Source organism: Leptonychotes weddellii, chromosome 15 (assembly GCF_054177405.1).
Source record: "Leptonychotes weddellii isolate Sample4059 chromosome 15, ASM5417740v2, whole genome shotgun sequence".
Taxonomy (NCBI): Eukaryota; Metazoa; Chordata; class Mammalia; order Carnivora; family Phocidae; genus Leptonychotes; species Leptonychotes weddellii.
Genome location: NC_138383.1, coordinates 21,616,126 through 21,632,446, shown reverse-complemented (window position 1 = coordinate 21,632,446; position 16,321 = coordinate 21,616,126). Strand labels below are relative to the sequence as shown.

The window sequence follows — 16,321 nt, the reverse complement described above, 5'->3', positions numbered from 1 at the left end:
GTTAATATTTCACCAGCGACCCCCTTCTTTTCCAACTGGAGGCTGGGAAAGGGCAGGTCCCGGGAGCCCAGCCACCACGCGGTCCCAGGTGGGGTCAGTGGGGAGGCCTGGGCCCCGGGCAGCCCCTCCTCACCTGTGCAACCCCCACCCCGGCTGCGTCTGTCTGCCCCAGACATATCGCCTCGACCCCTGCCTGACCCCGACACACTGATAAACCCCCAGACAGCCAAACATCGTTAACTTCTTTGCCTTTCTAGACTCCTGCCTGTCCTTTCTCTGACCTGGGGCTGAAGGGTTGCCTGGTGTGTGCCTAGACCTAGACTCCTACACACCACACATTTGAACTTCGCCGCACATCCCCTTCCCCATCCTCCTGCCTCTGGACCAGGAGCCAATTTTCTGCCACATTCGCTTGGTCTAAAATAGTGTTCCCTCACCCCCCACTATGCCACAACTCATCTCTCCGGTGTGGACCTTTTCTCAGATGACTTCCAGGAAACAGTAAACACCAAGAGAGAGAAAGAGGAAGTTGATGTCAGAGAATGTCAACAATGGTTTCAGAAATTGAAACTTAAAATCCCTCTCAGCTCAACCCTGAACATGAGGGGAAGGGAGAAGGGTTGGATTGTGCACTGGAACTGCACAGCCGAATAGTGTTCTCCGTTTCTCATTTCCCCTTGCCTTCTAAAACTTCACTCACACACAAAAAAGGAGGAATCAGACAGGAGACAATGTCTACACCAAAACGGTTCCTGGGAAGTGTCGGGATGGTGGTTTTCCCCGGGTATGGTGGAGAGTGGACAAAGTGTGGGTCATGGTCCCACGTTTGCAGACCAGACCATCTGTCCAGGGCAGAGGGAGCCACGGTTCAAAAGCTCATCATTCTTGGGGCACCTGGGTGGTGCAGTTGGTTAAGCCTCCCACTCTCGGTTTCAGCTCAGGTCATGATCTCAGGGTTGTGAGATCGAGCCCCATGTCGGGCTGGGCACTGAGCATCAAGTCTGCTTGAGACTTGCTCTCCCTCTGCACCCCCCCACCACTTGCTCTCTCTCTCCTTAAAATAAATGAATAAATAAAATCTTTAAAAAGGAAGGAAGCTGGTCATTCCTGTTGCAGCTGCTTGCTCCAGGCGCCCCCCCTGCCACCAGCGGCATGGATTCCGCCCTCAAATCCTTTCTTAGCTCTCTTCTCCCCACTCCTCCTCCAAAGAAAGAGAAGGCTCCTAGAAAAGACCCCTGGAAGTCAGGCTCTGGCCACAGAGGCAGGGTGGGGATGTGGGGACGTGGCATCCACAGGAGAGGGCAGATGGGGTGGGGATTGGAGCTGCTCCAGGAAGGAAGAGCTGAATTATTTTCGTTTTTATTTTTTTGTTCTTTTTTTTTTTAAGATTTTATTTATTTATTTATTTGAGAGAGAGAGAGAGAGAGAAACAGCATGAGAGGGGATAGGGTCAGAGGGAGAAGCAGGCTCCCCGACGAGCCAGGAGCCCGATGCAGGACTCGATCCAGGACTCCGGGATCATGACCTGAGCCGAAGGCAGTCGCTTAACCAACTGAGCCACCCAGGCGCCCTATTTTCGTTTTTAAAGGACAGGAGCTGAGGTCTTAAGTCCAAGTGTGCAGTTTCTACCAATTCGAACAATTATTTGAATAAATCAGAACATTTTCTAACTTAAAATAATGCAGTAAAAGGACCAAAAAGCTAAATGTCGTTTTGTCAGAAATTAGGTAATAAAGCCCTTAGACTTCTCCTGAGAGAGAGGTCTTTTTTTTTTTTTTAAGATTTTATTTATTTATTTGTCAGAGAGAGACACAGCGAGAGAGGGAACACAAGCAGGGGGAGTGGGAGAGGGAGAAGCAGGCTTCCCGCGGAGCAGGGACCCCGATGTGGGGCTTGATCCCAGGACACTGGCATCATGACCTGAGCCAAAGGCAGACGCTTAATGACTGAGCCACCCAGGCACCCCGAGAGAGAGGTCTTTTGACAAAAAGAAATAGATATTAAGTCATTACCTGAATACTTAAAAAACAAAACCTTTAAAATTTGATTTACCCAATCTATATGTCTCTTCCAACAATTCTGAAGAGATCAAACTTAATAACAAAACCTGGGGTGGTGGGGGGTATATCTCATTTTCAAACCTTCCACAGGGCCCTGAGGCATTTGACCAGAAGGGAGACCCCTGCACCCCCGAAGTTATTAGCAAGTTCCTGGCTCGCAGTAAGTGCTCAGTAAATATTCGGGACATCCTCTCTGCTGCGGTGGGCCTGGCTCCCATCGATGGAACTCTGCAGGGCCCAAAATCTCTCTTGACCTTCCCTCTAAAGATCTGCTTAGGGTTTTTGCCCAGATTCTCGGCTGGTATCTCAGGTGCATAAATGGACGCAAACTATTGTCTTCCAAAGAACGCGCCGGGAGTGTGGGGCTGAACAGTAACCCCCCCAGCAAAGCGCTGGTCATGGCTCCAAAGCGCCCCAGAGCAAAATCCAGTGCAGCCTCAAGGGGCTGCGTTTGCGACCTAGCCTGAGACAGCGGAGCCCCCGCCTGGAGTTTTGCGCCGTGGGTTGCGGGGGGCGGTCGGCTCACTGCAGGGATTCTGTGGCTGAAAGAGCCGTCTGGGCCGCCCCTCGGATCCCTCCGACTCCTGGCTTGCCTCCCTGGCCCCCCAACTCCAACCCCACCGACCCTCTTGCCCGCCCCCCCCCCCACCAGTCTGTGCTGTCCCACGTGTCCTCTGGGGACATAATAAGCGCATGGCGATCTCTAGGTGGTGGGAGGGAGCGACCAGGGGCACTGGCTGTTTTCTCTCAGTTCCCCAGAAAACTGGAGGCCTGGAAGACAGACCATCACCCTTCGTGAAAGGGTAGAATTTCCAAAAGCCCACCTACCAGATGCCTGGAGGAGTGTATCTTAGACACCACCTCAATTTTTAGTGTTTTGTAGGCTGTTGGGTGAGAGTCGGGTGAGCTGGAGGGGAAGGGGGTTGCCCTGGGCTGAGGATCAGAGGGAGAGAGGATGCGGGGCACTGGGCCTGAAGTCTCAATTCTGCAGCTCTGAAGTTTCCATCATAGTACAATGTGGAACTTTTCTGTCTTCTAATCTTTTTTTTTAAGGTAACCTCTAAGCTTGAACTCACAACCCAAGATGAAGAGTCACATGCTCTACGGACTGAGCCAGCCAGGTGCCCCTGTGTCCTCTAATCTTAAGGAGAGTGGAGAAGACGAGATGATTAAGAAAAAAAAAAACAAATCTCCCCCCATTTTCCAATACAGATGGAATTCTGCAAGAGAAAATCCAAGTGGGCCATAGTTCAAAATCTACACCCCATTTCCTCCATTCTACCAATTCGAACAATTATTTGAATAAATCAGAACATTTTCTAACTTAAAATAATGCAATAAAAAGACCAAAAAGCTAAATGTCGTTTAGCTCCATCTCCCAGAAAAAATTGTTGGGGAAACTCCAGTACCTACAGGTGGATAAACTTTAAATCCTCTGTCACAAGTTTAACCCTATCTTACTTTTTTTTTTTTAAAGATTTTATTTATTTGACAGAGAGAGACACAGCGAGAGAGGAAACACAAGCAGGGGGAGAGGGGGAGGGAGAGGCAGGCCTCCCGCCCAGCAGGGAGCCCAATGCGGGGCTCCATCCCAGGACCCCGGGACCATGACCCGAGCCCAAGGCAGACGCTCAACGACTGAGCCACCCAGGTGCCCCCCCATCTTACATTTTAATAAAGTATCGTAAAAACAAATTAGTAAGAATCTTGATCAACAAAAAATATAGAAAACAGGAGGACACGAAAAGACAGTTCTCTAAAAGTGGATACACAAATTGTTTAAAGTAACACTATGAAAATAAGTTTAAATTCAGTGAACATTAAAAATGCACAAGGCTTTTGATCCGACCCATTTCTAAGAATATGTCCTACAGATACACTTGCATACATACACAGAGTCGTGAATATTGTATATAGTAGCAGAAAAAAAGGAAGAAAAAATTGGAAACAATTTAAATGGCTATCAGTAGTTGCCTGGTTAAATAAGTTATGGCACATCCATACAATAAAATGGAGCTCTATTTGTAAGGGTGCAGAAACTCGGCACAGTGGTTGCTTCTGGGAAGGACTGAGGTAAGAAGCGGGAGAAAGCATTACTTTTCTTTTCAACGTATGTCCTTTGGAAACTTTTGAATTTTTCCTTTAGCATACATTATCTGTTCTTTTTTTACGATAGATTAAAATCAGGGAATTGTTATTTTAATAGTGTTCATTTTTAGTTATATAGGCAATAGAAGTTTATTATGAAAAAAATCGAAAACAGAAAAATTAAAAACGAATTACATTTCTGTTTATAAGTTCTCCTCCACACAATCTGGATAACAACTAAAGTGTGGATTTTTCTCAGATAATCAGAACTAATAAAAATCACACCGTTGACTTAATTCCTCTAAAAACATAAAAACAAAGTTGTTTATTTTTTTCAGAAGCAAGTTTGCCGAGTTTAATCCAACGAGAAGGATGCCAAAGCAGGTACTTAGCTGGTAGTCCGGGTGAAAAGATGTATTTGGTGCGGGTGGAGGGTGTGTAAGAACTCACTCTTTTAGCTCCCAGACCAGGTCTGTACAGCTGAGACCTCCGAATGCAGAATGAAAAAGGGAAACCGTTGACACCGTTCAGACTAAAAATGAAGCCGTGGAATCATAGGCACTGTGTGTGTCTGTTGGGGGCTCTGTAGATCTCTGGCCCTTTTGTCCCCGGGCCTCGGAGACGCTGCGGCGGCGGCCACGGGACCACTGGGCCGCGGAGGCCGGGGGCCCAGGGCATCTGGGAACCGAGACCGGGCAGAGAGAGCGTGCACCGTACCCCCGAGGGAAAGAAATGCTTCTCCAGGGAAATGCGCCCCCTCCGCGCCCCTCGGTGCCCTCTCCCGACCCCCAGGGGAGAGATGAGGGCCCCGACCCGGAGCCCTTCGCTCCGCGACCCGCCCCGGCCGCTGGGGCCCCGCTTCGGGGCAATCTCACCGGGTTGGGCGGGTTCCCGCGCCTCATTCAAAAGGCGGTCGACCCCTGGTGCCGGTCATCCGAGGATTTGGTGGGGAAGCCTGCGGGCCTGAGCTTCTCACGCTGCCTGCACTGAGCTGGCTCCCCCCGCGCCCCCCCTCCCCGGGAAAACGTGGGGCGAGAGCCGGGCGCCTGTGGGTCCGCCGCTCCCACCCGTTTCGGTTGGGGCGACTCTGGGCGCTTGCTCTCCGTGTCCCTGGAGCGACCAGCGACCGACTCCGACCCCTGCGGGAGAAACCTGGGCCTCGGTCAAACCCCCTCCCCACAGCTTTGCCCAAATCCTCTTTCCTGCCTAGACCGAGGCCTGGGCTATCTTCTGGGTGTCCCTCGCTAAAAATTGAGGGAAACGGAGGCACAGAAGATTAAAGAGATTTGCTGGAACTGGATTAGGAGGTCTTGGGGATGGTTTCTTCGTCAGCAGGATCGTTGGCAAGGCTGGAAGATGCAACGTGTGAAGATGAAACAGGTAAGGGTGGCCCAAGGTGGGGGTGAGGAATATCTGGACCAGGAGAGGGGGTGCTGGAGGACAAGGAGATCCCACCCCCAGGAGCCCCAGAAGGAGCCCTGGGGAGGAGGGCTCTGACTTGAGAGCCAGCAAGCCAGCCTCCCCAGCTTCCGGTGTCTTCTCAAAAAGCAGCCTGTCAGGGACGCCTGGGTGGCTCAGTCGTTAAGCGTCTGCCTTCCCTCAGGTCATGATCCCAGGGTCCTGGGATCAAGCCCCGCATGGGTTCCCGGCTCAGCCAGGAGTCTGCTTCTCCCTCTCCCTCTGCCTCTCCCCTCTGCTCATGCTCTCTCTTTCTGTCTCAAATGAATAAATAAAATCTTAAATAAATAGAAACAAAACCTCATTGGCTTTGGAGGACTTTAAAATTGTGGGGGAGTCTCTGGTCTTGCTTCTGGACGTAAGATTAGAGTTGATAAAACTTCAGGATCACTCTAGATTGTTTTGTTTATAAGCAACGAACCAGACCACTTTCTCTCCGATATTCAATCAGTGGAGGTGAGAGATTTTCCCCCATGGGGGTGCGTCTCTTCCTGGATAAGGGCAAAAAGAGGGCCTGACAGACTGACTCCCTACAGGAGTTAACAACTCAGGTAAAGTGAAGATTTTATCCAATCAAATAGTGTTTGGTCAAAGAAAAGCCAAACAATGGCTCTGGCTGATTTCTCCCATAATTGGCTAAGCCGGCTGGTTATTTTGGCATCTTAGAAAGCCAGCCTCGGGGATGCTGAGCTGGGTGATCCGTATCTGTGTCGACACGGGTCCTGGACGACCCCAGCCCCTGCTGCCCTCCTGTCCAGCTTGCTAGGATTTCCCTTTGCTCTGTGTGCTGAAATTTCCTACGTTCTTTAACTTCCATTTTCATCCTCTCCCCCCTCTACATATGCTCCCATCTGTTTCTCTGTCACCGACTGCATCCATTGCTCTGGGGGGGTGGGGGGTTCCTCTGGGTCCAGTCCCACAGGTCTGGCGATGGAATTAACTGGTTACCGCTTAATTGGCTCATTCAAATGCTAGGTCAGAGCATCTGTGTGTGAGGCCGCAGCTGCTGTCTGGTTCCGTCAGTCTGTCTTTTCGCAGGCGGGTGCTTGCGGGTAAAGTTTGTCTTCATGGGGAGGGTGACCCACCACCGCCTGAGTTTATTAAATTCCCACACACTTTGAAATGGCATCAAAATTCCTTTTCTCCTGAAACTGAAAATTCGAGGAGGTCAGAGATGGAAGAAGATTTTATTTTGTTTCAGTTTGTAGTCTTGTTGGCCTGGCCGTGAAAGGAAAAAAAAAAAAAAAATTTCCAGGCCAAGACTCCAGCTGAGATGCAGACTTCACCCACCATTTGGAAGGACCTGGGGAACTGTACGGACCGGCTAGGACAGAGTTCTGGGGTCCAGAGGGAGCTAAGGGGGTGTTTAGAATCCAGCCTCCCTTTTACTAAAAAATAAATAAGTTCTGGCATCCAGATCAAGGAAGGAAATTAAAGGACACAAAAGGGAAGAGAAGACCAGGAAGAAAAAAAGCTGGGGGAGGCCTTTCTTAGGTCAGAACTGGCTCAGTACAGGGCCCCTGGCAGAGCCTTCCACACCCAACTCAGGCGCCAAAGACTAAGAGAAAACAAGCCATCATGCTTTCTTCCTTAAGTTTCCCTTTCTTTTCCCCCCTCAAAGATCCATACTCTTCTCTGCGGCAGGAACCCGGACACAGTGCCAGAGTCTTCCACCCCTTCTCTGGTTGGACTCTGTGTGGCTGGCTCAAACTCAGCCTCGAATCCCTGCCCCCTCCTACCTTCCCTGCCCCACTCCACTCTGCCTTGGTCAGGGGGCAGGAGCCTGACATACAGGTGTCTCTGCCCACAGTCCCCAGACTGCCCCCCCATAGTACTTCCAGATTTTCTTTAAATAAATAGCGTCAGCTTTCTAATCCCAGCAAATAAAAAAAAAAAGTTTTAAAAATGTAGATTTGCTGGTGCCAGGAACCAGCCCTGTAATGTTAATGGCTCGGTAGGAATCCAGCGCTCAATAGGGAAGGAGCCCGCTTTGTAGATGGGGGGCCTGGAGTAAAGGGCTTTTAAGTTAGACGGAGGGGCGTCTGGGTGGCTCAGTCGTTAAGCGTCTGCCTTCAGCTCAGGTCCTGATCCCGGGGTCCTGGGATCGAGCCCCGCATCGGGCTCCCTGCTCTGCGGGAAGCCTGCTTTTCCCTCTCCGCTCCCCCTGCTTATATTCCCTGTCTCGTTGTCTCTCTCTCTGTCAAATAAATAAATAAAATCTTTAAAAAAATAAGTCAGATGGAAAGGAGTTTAAATCCCAAGCGGAGACTCCATGCTGCACAGCAGCGACGTCATGATGTAAGGCAAGCACGAATCTTGGATGATAAAGACCCAGGGGCTCCAGGAGTAAGAGAAGCTGCCCCTGCCAGCTCAGCGGAAGCAAAATTCAGCATAAATTTCTTTTCTGCAATGAGATGGCGTCACATGTCCCTTGCAGATATTGCAAAACAAATGAATAAGGTGTATAAATATGTGTGTGTGTGTGTGTGTATAACACCAGATTTTCTAAGAAAGAAATTCTATCAAACCAGCAGTTGAGAAAACCAGATTCAATCCCTTTAATACCCCTAGCACAGCCGGCTGAGTAAGCTCGCTCTCCCCACCTCTCTCTCTCTCCCTCTCTCTCTCTCTCTCTCTCTCTCTCTCTCGGAGACCCTGCTGCTGGAATGAATAAGCTCGCTCTACAGTAAACTCACACTTATATTTCACCCCAAGACTTTCATAGGATAAATTCAAGTTTTGTGTAGGTCTCAGAGAGGATCGCAAGCAGCTCTGTTACTCAGGATGGATTATGTGAGGTTCAGTTTATGAGGGCAAATTGTATTTCACACATGAGTCACCTTGAATAACCCAATAATTAATTAAAACCATGTCCAGCAGGGGAGAATTTATTACACTCGCCAGCTTTTTATGAGCTAGGTGTAGTTTGGAAATGAAAAATGTGAGTACTCTTCAATGAATGAGGTCTGCACTGCATTCTGCACTGGTTCCTGGAGACTCCCTCTCACCAGGTCCCAGAGAGCAAAATCTGCCAGAGGTGAGAGAGACTTGAGCTTGGAAGGGTAGAGCAGACCAGCTGGTTGCACCCCCCCCCCACTTTAGCTTCTATATCCAGGGCCCCCACCAGCGCTTTCTGGAGATCTTCCTGGAAACAAGTTGGTGCATTGGGGTGGTTGTTACAGCAAAGCTGGGGGCCTTGGAAAGAGGGAAGGGGTGTGGGCTGTAGGGAGGGAGTTCAGGGATGAGACAAAATCCTGGCTCCAGGCTCCTTGGCAGTCCATGGGAAAAGGAGCAGACATCCTGATACTCTTCTCCAAGCCTAGAGGTCACAGCTCCTGCTCCGGCTGGATGCCACCAAGTTCAGGTCTCTTTCCAGTTTGGAAGGTCCTGTTCTGTGGGTGTGGGGGCCGTGCTTCTCCATAGGCATGAGGCCAGAACAAGGTTGCAGGCTGGTTCCTCTTCTCCCAGTAGAAATCTTCACTTTCTCCTCAGATACCACCAACTAGGAAAGAAACAACCCGATATTTACATATGGATAGTAAACTTGAGAGTCTTCACTTCCCTCCTCTTTGTCTGTCTCCCTAGCAGCCCCGTGTGGAAGGTTGGGCAAAGAAAATCACTTCCATTTTACAGATGATGAGACTGAGGGTCAGGGAGAGGAGATGGCTAGCCCAAGGGCACCCAGCTGGCAACCCCAGACAGAGCAGGGACAGAAGGTCAAGCTCCCCCTTCAATGATGCCCTAGGGGCAGAACGGAATAAGAGATGGCAAAGCTAGTCTGGCTACTCCGCCTCAGAAACCTAGGGTGCTCTGGTTCCCTTGGGGAGCATGGAGGTCTCTGGAGGCATCCCCAAGGAAGGAATTGGACAGTTCTGGCCCAATGGCAAGCAATTTTGCCGCTAGGTCTGGGACTATATAGTCAATCTTTGACACTCGGAGAGCTGGATAACCCAAAGACCCGTCAGAGGATCCTATTCTTGGCTGTCTGGGAGTGGGAGAGGGAGGGAGGTTTCCCATTCCAAGATCAATAAGGGAACCAAAGAGAGTCCGAAGTGGTGATGGTAGGGAGGGGGTCCTGCCTGACCCAGCTCCACTCTCTCTGGGAGGGAGCAGGGAACCCGGGGTAGCTCTCCTGACCACAGCCAGCTGAAGTAAACAAGGAGGCAGGAGCCTGTAAGAATAAGTCCTTTGGCGCAACATAGAGCAGTCATCTTTTTTGAGGATGACCAATACCTTTGAGAATTGGGTTGGCCCAATAAATGAATAAATGGCATGAGAAAAAGGAGAGCAGGAAATTGGTATAGGTCACAAGCAAGTTAAGAGATGTAGCAACCAGGGCACCTGGGTGGCTCAGTCGTTAAGCGTCTGCCTTCGGCTCAGGTCATGATCCCAGGGTCCTGGGATCGAGTCCCACATCGGGCTCCCTACTCAGCGGAGAGCCTGCTTCTCCCTCTCCCACTCCCGCTGCTTGTGTTCCTGCTCTTGCTATCTCTGTCTCTGTCAAATAAATAAATAAAATCTTTAAAAAAAAAAAAAAAAAGAGATGTAGCAACCAAATGGAAGGTGTGGATTTTGTTTAGGTCATGCTTTGAAAAACTAATCCTAAAAAGAATCTTGAGACAGCTGAGGAAATTGAAACATGGATAGTATTAAGGGATTATTGTTAGTTTTGTTATGTATGATAATCACATGGAGGATTTGTTAAAAGAAAACAGAAAGAAAAGAAGAAGTCCTTATCTGTTAAACACTCTAACCAAAGTGATTTTGGGTAAAATGATGTCTAGGATTTGCTTTAATGTGCTCCAGAAAAAAAAAAAAACCTGAAATAAGACTGGCTGTGAGTGATCACTGTTGAGGCTGACTGATAAGTATAAGAAAGGGGTTATTATCCTCTTCTGCATATGTGAATTTTACCTTTTTTTCACTGTTTCTTTTTTTGGATATGTGAAATGTGCCACTAGAAAACAAATCAATAAATTATGGATCCATCTCCCAGAAAGCCACACACATGCACCAACTTTCACCCTCAATTTCAAGGAGTGAGCCCATGGAATCAGGTGCAGAATCTTCAGGCTCACCAAACACCCTTTTCCCCCAGGACAGGACAGATTTGGAAAGTGATTTAGGTGCTGTGGGTGAGGACAGCCCAGCGGACAGACGCTAAGGAGTTTGGGCTTCAGTCATTCAGCTCTAGGTGAAAATTTCCCAGGATAGCTCACTTGTTGCTCATATAGACTCAGCTCCGAAGTGAAATGGTGGTGAGAATGGGGTGGAGGCAAAGGAGTTGAATTTAGTCCCCACCTTTACAGTTTTAAAAACTGGAGGGGGGGGGGTCCACTGGTCTAAAATTACTGTGTTTAAAGAGTTCCTTTATTTTGGAGTCAATATTTTATTTTTCTCAAACCCCTTCATTCTTCCCTTTTCCCTTTGATGACTTCTCAAATATCTTAGGTCTATCTTCAATATCAGTTTGTACTTTTTAATGAGATTTATTTCCATTTCAAAAATTGGAAACAGCTTGGCGTTTGAACGGGGAAGAGAAAGTGAAATGGTCAGAGCCAGGATTTGGTGCCGTAAAGACACGTGCTGGGAGTCCAGCCTTCATCATTCATTAGCTTCTAGAAGTTGGACAAGTTAATCTCCTCAACTTTAGTTTTCTTGTCTACAAAACCGGTAGTAACAATTGCCCCCTGCCCAGTTCTCTCGCTGTGGGGATTAAATGAAAGTTACATATAGGACACTTAGAGTCCCCAGCACAGGACACATTGGATTAGGGGGACTGGAATGTAAGGGTCTGCATGTGTGGGGGGGTTGCTGGCCGAAGTGGCGTGCAGGTAACACCGTCCGAAGCCCCGAACTGCAGGCTGCAGCGCGTGGCTCTCCCACGAACAAAGCAGGGTTTGGTCCAGTGGGAACTTCCGCCTGGATGTAGAGCCTCTGCTTCAGGGTGAGGGCTCCCTGGAAGGAGGGTGCACCTCCTGGCACAGAGGTCTCTGGGTGGGTGGAAGGATGGTCTAGGAGGAGGCTCCCACACTCTCCAGCGGCTCCATCTGAGCTTAGAGCCACCCATCCGCGGGGCCATCCAAGAGCTGCTGGCTAAGCCTGGCAGGGCTCGGCGTGCTCAGCTGCATTACTGAAAAATCTGCCCTACCATGTGTTTACACGCCCAGAAGTAAGGGAAGTAAGGCTCTTGGACTAAAGGGGAAAAAGTCTTTAGGTCTCCCCTCCTCTTGATGGAGAGTTGTTCATAGGGCCCTCTGGTTCCTATGAAATCTCCTTTCCGGAGGGAGCCGCCTAGCCGCCTAGCACAGATCTCAGGCCACAAAGCACCCAGGGATGAGGAGCTGGTCCACCGTCCATTTGTGGCTGCCCTGGTCCAAGCCTTATTCAGCACCCCTGGGACAGGTGATTCCTGAGGCTAGAAACACCAGGCAGAAGGGGCAAGTAAGGGACAAAGGAGGCAGAACCTGAAGGTAGGCTGGTGTGGGAGATTCTGATCCAAGGCTGGAGGGCAAGCACCCCCAACCCCTGTCGGCATCATTCCCCAAACACACAAACATGGAGCTGGAGATCTGGGCTGAGCTTTGCCAGATCCCAGGGGTTATTAAGGAATTGGGGAGGTTGGAGAGATGGGGGTCTGCTTACCATGGCTCTTGTCCAGGCCTCCATCTGGGCCTCTGCAGTTGAGCCCCGTTCTTAGGGAAAATTTCCAGGTTAACCTTAGGAATAAGAAACTGAGAACTCCGGTCTTGCTCAATGGGGCCGAAACAGCCAGATCAGCAGTCCCTCAGCCTGGGAGGAGGTACCTTTGAGGCCAGGCTTTGGCCCCCTAGAGCCTGGAAGACATGGAACAAAGCTTGTAGAGCTTCTACATGTTCATGCCCCAGCCAGCCTGGCTTTTGGGATTCCCCCAGGGCAGGCATGGAGAGGGACAGTCAGGGCATCACTGCAAGTTCCAACATTGCATCTAGCCACTGGAGCTATCTACCTTCTGTGTTCGTCATCTGTCCTCCTGTTCCCACTATGGCAGCTCACAGCTGCCTGGAACCAAGGAACTAGCCATTCATTCTGAGGTCAATTCATTCAACTTGGGCAAGACAGCTTCTTTCCCTAGGCATCTGCCCCCCCAACCACTTGAACACATCACTGGCTAAAACGGACTAGTTTGAGTCACTACAGAATTTGGGACTTCCTATTCTTCAAGGGGAGAAGAGAGAAAGGGGAGCCCCACATATTCCCCAATCAGAGATAGCTCTAATTAATGACTTCATAGGAGAAACCTTTTCTATCCTCTTCAGCTCCTAGATTCTTAGCCCCTGGTGTGAGTTTCTATACGGTAGCCTCCAAGATCAGAGTCTTCTCCCAAGCCCTACCCCAGCCATAGAAACAACTTGAGGGAGAACAATGTTCTTCATGTCTCTGCGGGAAGATTTCTGGCATCCAGGGCCAATAACAGCTACAGTTTCCTCTAATTGTGGACAAAGCTATAGACTCTGTGACCAAATACAAAAAAATTTTTGGTGGGTGATTTTCCAATTTAAAGTGAGGGACATTTCATCTCCCCTCTCAGAGCTCTTAGAAAACCCCTGAAGGAGGCTGGAAGGGAAGAAGTACTAGTTTTTTTTTTTTTTTAAATATTTTATTTATTCATTTGAGACACAGAGATACACAGAGAGAGAGAGAGAGCATGAGCAGTGGGAGAGGCAGAGGGAGAGGAAGAAGCAGACTCCCCGCTGAGTCAGGAGCCCGATGTGGGACTTGATCCCAGGACCCTGGGATCATGACCTGAGCCGAAGGCAGACGCTTAACCATCTGAGCCACCCAGGCGCCCCGAAGAAGTACTAGTTTAAGCCCAAGTGATCCAGAGCCCACAGCTCTGCTCCAATCCCAAATCTCAGGTTAATGGAGGGGTTCCCTGTATATGGCCCAATATTGGCTCTGGACATTTAGGGTCAGTGTAGGCAGGCGGCCAGATTTCTCCAGACTTTTAACATGTTGGGGTCTGAGATAAAGGGCTGGCCCAGAACCTTGGTGGCCTGCCTAAGATGGACTTTTCTCCAGGTCAGAGTACTTAGGCAGTAACCAGGAACTATCCAATGTTCATCTCAGGCTGGGGCTGAGGTTCAGAAAAGCACATGGTGTGTGTGTGTGTGTGTTTGTGTACAGCCAGACACTCTAGGATGCACTAGGGTTATTGGTTATTTTCAAGCCTTTATTGAGTCCTAAGGAGGTAGACCTTTGTGGCACTTTTTCCTGCCATCTTGGTTATGCTTCTTCAAAGAGAGGAACCCATGAGCCCCATGCGCAGGACAGCTCTTAGTAGTTATGGATTATGGGCCATTCTTCTTAGCTCCATCCTGTGTGTGTGTGTGTGTGTGTGTGTGTAATGCCTACCTTCCTCCTCTCCCAACTTTGTTTCTTGGAACAGATAACTTAGTGAAAAGCAAAGGGGAACTCTTTTTCTTTTCTTCTTTTTTTTTTTTTTTAAAGATTTTATTTATTTGACAGAGAGAGACACAGCGAGAGAGGGAACACAAGCAGGGGGACTAGGAGAGGGAGAAGCAGGCTCCCCGCTGAGCAGAGAGCCCAACGACATGGGGCTCGATCCCAGGACCCTGGGATCATGACCTGAGCCGAAGGCAGACGCTTAATCGACTGAGCCACCCAGGTGCCCCGGGAACTCTTTCTATAGAGGTGGAGGATAGAGGAAAAGGAGGTGGGCCACAGGATGGTCAAGTTCAGGACCATTGGAAAAGTCTCAGGCCTCTCCGCAAGGGAAATGGGGGAATCAGAGCAAGAAATTAAATCTTCCCCTAAGCCTCTCCCCTAAGCCTCAAACCTACAGCTCCACTTTAGGACAATTGGGTGGGTTTGGACTCGAGCGGCCAGGGCCTTGGTGCTGACATTTCACTTGATTGTCTTCGTGTCTAGCAGGGTCTATACACTAGGAACCCCAACAGTAGCCAGCATTTATCCTGATAATTGTCATCTATAGCCATCTCCCCCGATGGAAAAAATAACATGGAGGTGGGGGTGGGGAGATTGTAAGCGACTCAGATTACTTTCTGGAATTTGCAGGTAGGTTTTTTGATATATTCCCCATTCCTGAGTCCCATCCAGGATCGCAGGGGCTAGAATAAAGGAAGCCGATTCTCTTGGGATCCAAGAAGCTGCTGCAAACCCCAAAGACGTTGGTTGTGAGTCTCCATTTGAGAATCCCAGCTCTGTTACTCCACTTGCAGCCTGCATATGATCAGGGAGTCTAGAGGGCTCCTCAGGACATTACAGGCTGAGGGTGGAGGAGGTGATCTCCCGCACCAATTTGGTCCTATTTAATGGGCCACTGTGGAGTTTACACCCTGGGGCCGACCATCCCAACTGAGTCAGTCCATGACGGTTGACCCACGGAGCCAGGTCTCAGGGCAGGGCTCCCTCAGGACCTAATAAATGTGCCCCGCCCTAGATCCTTGCAGAATAATCAGTGGCCAGCCCAGTGGCCTATTTGTGGCTCTCTCTGCAGTTTTCCTCCCCCACTAAGGCCCTCAACTTCCAGGAATGCTCCCTTCTCTCCTCCTGCCTGTTGCTCTCTTCTGCCCGAAGGGAACACTGAGGTGGACTTAGCCAGTCCAGCCCTCCTGTCCTTACACAGGCAGCTGGGAAAGCAGAGCCTCGCAGAGTGGAAATGACTGCCCGACAAAATCTGGCTTAAGACTTGTGCTCTGCAGTGCCGCCCTCTCGGCCCCAAATCCCTAGTGGTTTGGGCCAGATCCACACTGGGCTTTTCTGGCTTGAGTGCCAGGGGTGGATGACTGAAGTCTCTCCCCAGCAAAGCCCAGGGTGGGAAGAGGGCGCTGGGGACTTCAGTGCCAGTGGGCTTTCCAAGTCGGCACACGGCACACGTGGCAGGCGGGCAGCAGCCTGCTGGCCGGCCCACAGCTGCTGACCAAAGGACTGGAGGCTCTTGGTGTCTGTTCAGCGACCCTCAGTTTTGCCCGCCCCCTTCCCTCAACTCCGGACCCCACTCACAGTTCTGGGGCTTGGCTTAGCGCTTCCTCTGGTTTCCAGGCGCCATCAGGGCGGGCGGCAGCGGCCTGCGGTTGGAACTAGCCACTTCCCTTAGCAGATCATCGTTTCATTGCTCCTCAGATCCAGTGTTCCGTGCTGGAGGCCCCGATCGGCTCCTTTTGTAGGTCTCTCCTCAGGCCCTGCTTCTGAAGCACTTGGATCTGTCCTGAGAGGGTCCTGATCCCCGGGATGTAGCCCGCCGGGCTTCCCCGGGTGGGGAGGGACTGCAGAGGTGATAGTGGCCTCCTTCTGCAGATCCCTGCCTCCAGTCTCTGGTTCTTGTAGCTCCTGTACCCGGCCATCAAATTTTCCAAAAGACCTTTCTCTAAGGTCGGGAGAGGCCTCGCCTGACTTCATTTCCGAGAGAAGGGCCTGGGCTCCCTCTCATCCCCAGTCGCCGGCAGGGCTCCGCCGCGACCCGCTCCAGGCCTCCCAGCAGACCGCCCTTGCCAGGGATAGGCTCCGAGCTGCCGCCCCACAGGCCCCTGCCAGACTTCGGAGAAGAACAATGGAAAATTGAGAGGACAAGAAAGGAAAAACGAGCGTGTGCATTGGGGGGAAGGAGACAGAGAGCAGTAAATCAGAGATAAGGGAGAAAGAAATTGAAAGAAACAAAACAAAACACAACAAAGAAATAAATGAGAGGGAAA

The 16,321-nt window shown here is 50.3% G+C and overlaps 1 protein-coding gene and 1 long non-coding RNA gene across 2 annotated transcripts in view; both read right to left on the bottom strand.

Moving 5' to 3' along the window:
* The window catches only part of CALCOCO2 (calcium binding and coiled-coil domain 2), a 286,509-nt gene that overhangs the window by 57,395 nt on the left and 212,793 nt on the right, over positions 1 to 16,321 (bottom strand). The window lies entirely within an intron of this gene.
* Positions 8,479 to 16,129, bottom strand: LOC145717232 (uncharacterized). Its single transcript, XR_014140300.1, has 3 exons — positions 15,633 to 16,129; positions 12,252 to 12,442; positions 8,479 to 9,108 (listed from the first exon to the last, which is right to left on the bottom strand). It is a non-coding gene; the product is annotated as an uncharacterized LOC145717232 (long non-coding RNA).